Raw genomic sequence first — 7,441 nt, 5'->3', positions numbered from 1 at the left:
CTTGTTCATAGTTAGTATAGGTATTCCACAACATATATCTATATCAATCTGAACTAACAGTCCTTCTGAGGACTAATCAAGCTGCATATAATCAGTGCTAGGCAGGCAGGCAGTCTATACGGCAGACTGCAGTGTATGATACAGCACAAGAGGATCCATTGAACGTCCTATCTGCTACTGCTGTAATAATTACAGATATTTCTAGACATAGCCCCAGATATTAGGGGCCAGGGCAATTCTTTTTTTTTCATCTTACTCCTGGTTATTTGCTTAAAAAGCAATCCAGAGTACACCATTTTTCTGATCACTGCAGAATAAAGCCAGATCTGTTCCATATTACAGCGATAAAAATCCAGAAATTTGAACTGAACGTGGAAAATATTGGTATCCTTTTCCATTCTGTTGCAGTGTGTCGGTGAAGCTATTCACACTAGGTCTCCGTGTAGAATAATATTAGTAAATTACAGGCCTACAATTTAAAGCCATGGTTCTCTGTCAGACATATCACTGAAAAGACTTCTAAAATCATACATTTCTTCCATTTTCATTCCGTTGCAGTGTGTCTGTGAAGCTATTCACACTAGGTCTCCGTATAGAATAATAGTAGTAAATTACAGGCCTACAATTTAAAGCTGTGGTTCTCTGTCAGACATATTACCGAAAAGACTTATAAAATCATACGGTACATTTCTTCCATTTTCATTCCGTTGCAGTGTGTCGGTGAAGCTATTCACACTAGGTCTCCGTGTAGAATAATATTAGTAAATTAAAGGCCTACAATTTAAAGCAATGGTTCTCTGTCAGACATATCACCTAAAAGACTTTTCAAAAAACATACATTTCTTCCATTTTCAATCCTTTGCAGTGTGTCAGTGAAGCTATTCACACTACTTCTCCGAGTAGAATAATATTAGTAAATTACAGGCCTGCTATTTAAAATCATGGTTCTCTGTCAGACATATCACATATAACTGCGTTCCAAAATCAGCCATTTCTCGTGAACATGGAAAATATTGTCCTCCATTTAAAAAGGGCAAAGTGCGTGGCAAGGAACGGGGAAGTGGACATGATGGAGATTGTGCATGCAGAGGCCGAGGACATGGCCGTGGACAAGGTGAAATTGTGCCAAAACAAACACCCACATCTTGTCGCTCGACCTTCCTGTCCCAATTACTAGGGGACCGCAGAGCACCACTATTGAACACAGAGCAGTGTGAAAAGGTTATTGGTTGGATAGCAGAAAATGCTTCTAGTCACTTGGCCACCACCACCTCCACCCTGTCTTCCACACGGTCAAGTCTCAGTAGCCGTGAGTCTGGACCGCATATTCCTCACCCTGAGCCTCCTTCCTCCCACCATGCTGAGTGCCCGGAGACACTTTTCCATTTGTAGATTTGGGCCACTCGCCCGGCCAGCTTCAAGCGAGTCAAGAGGGGAACGCGTGTAGTGATGCCCAAATATTGGAGCAGCCATGGTCACACGAAGGCGACGGTGGTAAATTGAAATTACTGTCGCAAGAGGTGGATGATGATGAGACACAATTGCCAGAAAGTCAGGAGGAGGACCAGGGTGCGGAAGTAGAAGACGAGATGGTGAATGATATAGTAACTGATGCAACCTGGCAGGGGACACACAGAGGGAGGACAACAGCACACAGGGGAAGGGAGGCATAGCACCACAACAGGCATGAAGAAGCAGTGTGGTGGCCGCAGACACACGGCGGGAAAGCATTCCTCGTAACACCAACACGACGGAAGTTGCCAGTACAACTGTTAGGTCTTCCCGAGTCTCGTTATTTTTTAAAGACTCTGCAGATAACCCCAAAAAGGCCATTTGCACCACCCGCCAGGCCAGCATCAGCAGGGGTAGCAAAACTACCAGCTTGACCACCACCAGCATGATCAGGCACATGGCAGCAAAGCACCCAACTAAGTGGGCCGAGCCCCAGAGTCCAGCAACAGTGTCTGCAGGTGACACCACTGCTTCTTCCTTTGTTGTGCGTGCACGCCAATCCCCTGTCCATGGTGCTTGCCAAGATGCCTCCCGCCCTGCACCTGTCGTTGCACACTCTCAAGTAGCACCATCAGCAAGCACGTCCACGTCCTGGTCCCAGCACAGTGTTCAGTTGTCCATACCCCATAAGCAGCTAACGCCGCACAGGTCGGTCTACTAAATTAACACATTTCGTGAATGCTTGTGCTCTAAATGTTGCCTTTTAGGCTCGTGAAGACGGAAGCTTTCTGCAACCTGATGGCGGCGGCCGTCCATCGGTACTCGGTCCCCAGCCGCCACTATTTCTCCTGGTGTGCCATCCCCGCATTACGAGAGCATGTGTCACAAAACATTAGCTGTGCCCTCAACAACGCAGTTACCGGGAAAGTCCACCTAACCACGGACACGTGGACAAGTGTTTGTGGGCAGGGACGGTACATCTCGCTGACGGCACACTGGGTTAATATAGTGGAAGCCGAGACCCAGTCGGACCTTGGGACAGAACATGTCCTCCCGACGTTGAGGATTGCGGGCCCTGGGTCAATCAGGGTTGCCCCCACATTCTACAGCTCCTGCACCTCCTCCTCCCTTCTTCAGCATCCATCTCCAAATTGACCACATCAGTCACAAGCTGGAAGCACTGCAGCATTGCCTCAGCCAAGCGGCAACGGGCTGTGCTGAAGCTAATATACTTAGGTGACAAACCACACAACATTGAAGAGTTGTGGACCACTCTGAAAGAGCAGGCAGATCTGTGACTGATACCACTGACCCTACAGCCAGGCATGGTCGTGTGTGACAATGGCTGGAATCTGGTGGCGGCTCTGAGGTGAGGCGAGCTCACACACGTACCATGCCTGGCCAATATGATTAACATTGTTGTTCAGCGGTTTCTCAAAACCTACCCGAATCTGCTTGTCAAAGTACGCCGCCTGTGTGCCCATTTTAGAAAGTCAGCAACAGCTTCCGCTGCCCTTGCCGTGCTTCAGCAGTGTTAGCAGCTTCCAGCTCACTGACTGATCTGCGATGTCCCCACGCATTGGAACTCTACATTGCAGATGTTGGGAAGGATTTGTGAGCAGAAGAGGGAAGTTGTTGACTACCAGCATCAACAAGGCCATCGGTATTCAAGTCAGACTCCACACATAAAACCTCAGGAGTGGACATGGATGTCAGACATCTGTACCATCCTCCAAAACTTTGAGGACTCCACCAAGATGGTGAGCGGCGATGACACCATAATTAGCGTCACCATCTCACTTATTTGTCTTCTGAAACGCTCTCTGCTCTCAATTAAAGAGGATGCATTGCAGGCGGAGCACAATGAGATGGAGCAAGGAACCATACAGGATGATTACACACAGCGCAGCCTCATCTCATCCCAACATGGATTGGGAGACAATGAGGAAGAGGAGGAGGAGGAAGAACAGGAGCTAGTTTCCTGTGCTATAGACGGTACTACCTGCACAACTGTCATACTGTCTGTTCAGCGTGGATGGCCTGAGGACAGGGAGGAGGAGGAAGAGGAGGAGGATGAGGAAGAGAGTATGGTCAGTCGTCCTCTTGTTGAGGACACGGAAGTCTTGCCTCTTTGCAGTCTGGCACACATGGCTGAGTTTATGTTATGCTTGCCTTTTCAGTGACCCTTGTGTTGTCCAAATTTTGGGTGACAGTCATTACTGGTTGGTGACGCTTCTAGACCCAAGCTACAGGGAGGACTTTATGTCTCTTATTCCCTTGCAGGACAGGCCTAATAAATGGCGCAGTATGAGAAGGCCCTTGTTGTGGAATTATTAAAAAAATTCCCATCTGAAAACGCTGGCGGCAGAGGTCACAGTTCGTTCGACAACCAAGGAGTACAGGTGAGGGATCCACAAATGCAATCCAGCAGAGGCAGGGGAACACTGCCAAAGGTCTGGGACAGTTTTCTCAGACCCTCCCATCGCACAGGCCCTGAGGCGCGGGGTACTCTCTCAAGGAGTGCAAAGTTTCGGAAGATGGTGAGGGAGTACCTTGCCGACCGTACCAACGTCCTCCGTGATTTCGCTGTGCCTTATAATTATTGGGTATCCAAGCTGGACACGTGGCATGAACTGGCTCTCTACGCCTTGGAGGTCCTGCACTGCTGCTAGTGTTTTGTCAGAGCGGGTTTTTAGTGCCGCCGGTGGAATTATAACTGATAGGCGCATCCGCCTGTAAACTGAAAATGCTGACAGGCTGACTAAAAATGAACAAGGGCTGGATTGGGCCAGACTTCTCAACACCATCGAATGATAGCAGCGTAACATAAACTCAAATACAGTGTCTTTTTTTGGGGAGGTCTAACTCTATTCCCATGCACCTCTGTCTTCACACCCAGACATGGGTATACGCTTCCTGATTTTGTCTATTTGCTCTTGTCCTCCTCCTTCTCCGCATCCTCATCCTCCACCACCATATGTACCATATCAACATATTTACATCTCTTGCAAGGTGCACTGGAGTTCCTCCAAATTTTTGGCAGCCGTTGCATTTACTGCATACCCTATAACTGTATAGCAGACCCTCTCTTTTCTAATGGGAACATGTCATTACTGTGGCCCAACTCTATGTGTCTTTAAATTGTTAGTGGGGTTTTTCACAAATTTTGGCAGCCCTTGCAGTCACAGCATGGGTATTACCACTATAGGAGACCCGCTCCTTTATAATGGGAACATTTTTTTTACTGAGACCCTACTCTAAGTCTCTTCAAAGGGGTATTGGGTTGCGTCCAAATTTTTGGCAGCCCTTGCAGTCACTGCATATGCAATAACAGTATAGGAGACCCACTCGTTAATAATGGGAACAACAAAGCATAGCCGGCTGATGGCTCTCTAACAATAGTGAGGGCCGACTGCTGGCCCTTTAAGAAAGTAAGGGCTGCCTGATGACCCTATAAAAATAGGCTTTGTGACTTTCAAAAAAAAACAAAAACACAGTAGGATCTTTGTTTAGTATAAAAACCAGTCTCGCCAATGTAATCTCAATGTAATCACATTATTCAGCTCCTGCACCTTTTCCTCCAGTTCGGCCTCCATCTCCGAAATGACCACATCAGTCACAAGCTGAAAGCACTGCAGCACTGCCTTGGCCAAGCGGCAACAGGCTGTGCTGGAGATAACATGCTTAATGCTTAGATGACAAACTGCCTACTGCTGCAGAGTTGTTGAAAGCTGTAACACAGCAGCCTGATCTATGGCTCTCACTGCTGAACATACAGCCAGGCATGGTCGTGTGTCAATGGGCAGAACCTGGCGATGGAGAAATGACAGCAGGAGTAGATACGGTTTCCCTCTATTCCAGTCCTTTCACCGAGCTAAAGAATATAGCTGTGGTGAAATACAACTGCCACTGAGAAGCAGTTTCAAACTGAAAAACATTGGGCCCACCAGTGGATTTGATTCTGAGGGCTCACCTTTCTCCCCCGCTGAAGAGCCCCATAGCTGCTGCAAAGTTTGCGCTATCATGAACTCTCCTGATGGAAAAGCCAGGGCCCACCCGATGATTCTCTGGTGGGACCATCCAACCCTGCCGAGAAGCAGAAAAGTGTGTGGGAAGGTTCCCGGACACTCTATGGCTCCTTTTTTTACTGTGGTGGAAACCCATGCAAACACGGGGACAACATACAAAATCCTTGCAGATGTTGTCCTTGCTGGGATTTGAACCCAGGATCCCAGTGCTCCAAGGCTTCTGTGCTAACCACTGATCCAATGTGCTGCCCTCTGATAGCTAACAGGCTGGAGAAACTTGCACCTACTGCCACTCTATCTTCAGCTCCTTTGTGAGAAACTTCCAAATAGAATTCCTGAGAAGGAAATTGGGGATGGCTTCACTACTGGTACTGGGGTCAGTGCTAATACTATGGCGTCGTACCATAGTTCACTGGAAATATTACAGGCTGGTAGGAGGCAAGCAGATTCGCACAGAAAAGTACCAGCAGTAATGTTCAGGGACCCTTGCTTGTGGAAGGAGGAGACGATACCAGGAGAAATAGTGGCGGCTGGGGACCGAGTATGGACACCCGGCCACCACAATGAGGTTGTGGACAGCTTCCATCTCACTGAGCCTAAAAGACCACATTTCAAGTGAAAGCTGCCCAAAAATCCGGCAGTTTACTATTGTGGCCTGTGGGTGGGTGGCTGGCTGCATACTTGCACTTGCATTCCAAGGACAACTGAACACTACACTGGGACAAGGACATGGACGGTGATTGTTGCAAGTCTGCAACGACAGGTGCATGGCGGGAGGCATCTTCGCATGCGCCAAAGATCACATATGATGGGCACACTTTTAGGCAGTGACCTGGGAGTCAGAGATGCTTCCAGGGGTCTTCCCCATGCTTTTCCCTGACATTTACAGGTGAATGCATTTGTCTTGGTTGAAAGCAATGCAAAAGTGCAAAAACGCATCAAAAACGCTACGTGTAAACATAGCCCAAGGTGTGGAGGAGAAATTTTGTGTTTGTTTATTTATTTTGCCTTATATACAAGCCATTACCCTGGAAAGGATGTTCCTTAACATTCTTCCCGGGAAAATCCATTTTGGTTTCGTTTTTTGCAAGTTTTATTTTGAGTACGTAAAAGTGGCGTAATACCTCTGACAACATTGTTGACAGCAGTGACCTGGGCGTCCGAAATGCTTCCGGGGGTCTTCCCCATGCTGATCCCATGTCATTTGAGCACAGCCTCCATCGATTTGGGCAATTTTTAGGCCCTCTTCAGACCACCAGGGGGAGTCGCCGGAAAAATGCTCAAATTTCCCATAGACTTACATTGGGCTCGTTACTCGGTCCGAGCACTGGAGCGTTCCAATTTGCTCGACTCGAACAATGAGTACCCGAGCATTTTAGTGCTCGCTCATCACTAGTCAGTACGATTACAGTGATACCAGATTTATATCGTATTTTTATGTTTTGCCACTTTTACACAAAAAAAACTATTTATAGAAAAAATAATTATTTTTGCTTGACTTTATTCTGGGTGGCACGGTGGCACAGTGGTTAGAACTGCAGCCTTGCAGTGCTGGGGTCCTGGGTTCAAGTCCCACCAAGGACAACATCTATAAGGAGTTTGCATGTTCCCCCTGTGTTTGCATGGGTTTCCTCCCACACTCCAAAGACATACTGATAGGGAATCTAGATTGTGAGTCCTGATGGGGACAGCAACAATAATGTATGTAAAGCGCTGCAGAATATGTTAGCACTACATAAAGATTTCTATTATTCTGAAAGCTATAATTTTTCATCGATACCATTTTTATTTATTTTGTCTTTTTGATCGAGTTTTATTCCACTTTTTGTTCAGCGGTATGATGAAAAGCATAATTTCTTTGCTTTTCATCATACCGCTGGTGTGACAGCGGTATGATGTAAGCGGTGTAATTTCTGGTGTGACAGTTTTATGGGGCAGGTCGTTCCGGATGCGGCTATACC

The sequence above is a fragment of the Phyllobates terribilis genome, unplaced genomic scaffold (assembly GCF_046119375.1).
Source record: "Phyllobates terribilis strain yellow unplaced genomic scaffold, ASM4611937v1 Scaffold_5__5_contigs__length_657084704, whole genome shotgun sequence".
NCBI lineage: Eukaryota > Metazoa > Chordata > Amphibia > Anura > Dendrobatidae > Phyllobates > Phyllobates terribilis.
The sequence above is the reverse complement of the archived record's forward strand: the minus strand, read 5'-3'. Positions refer to the sequence as shown.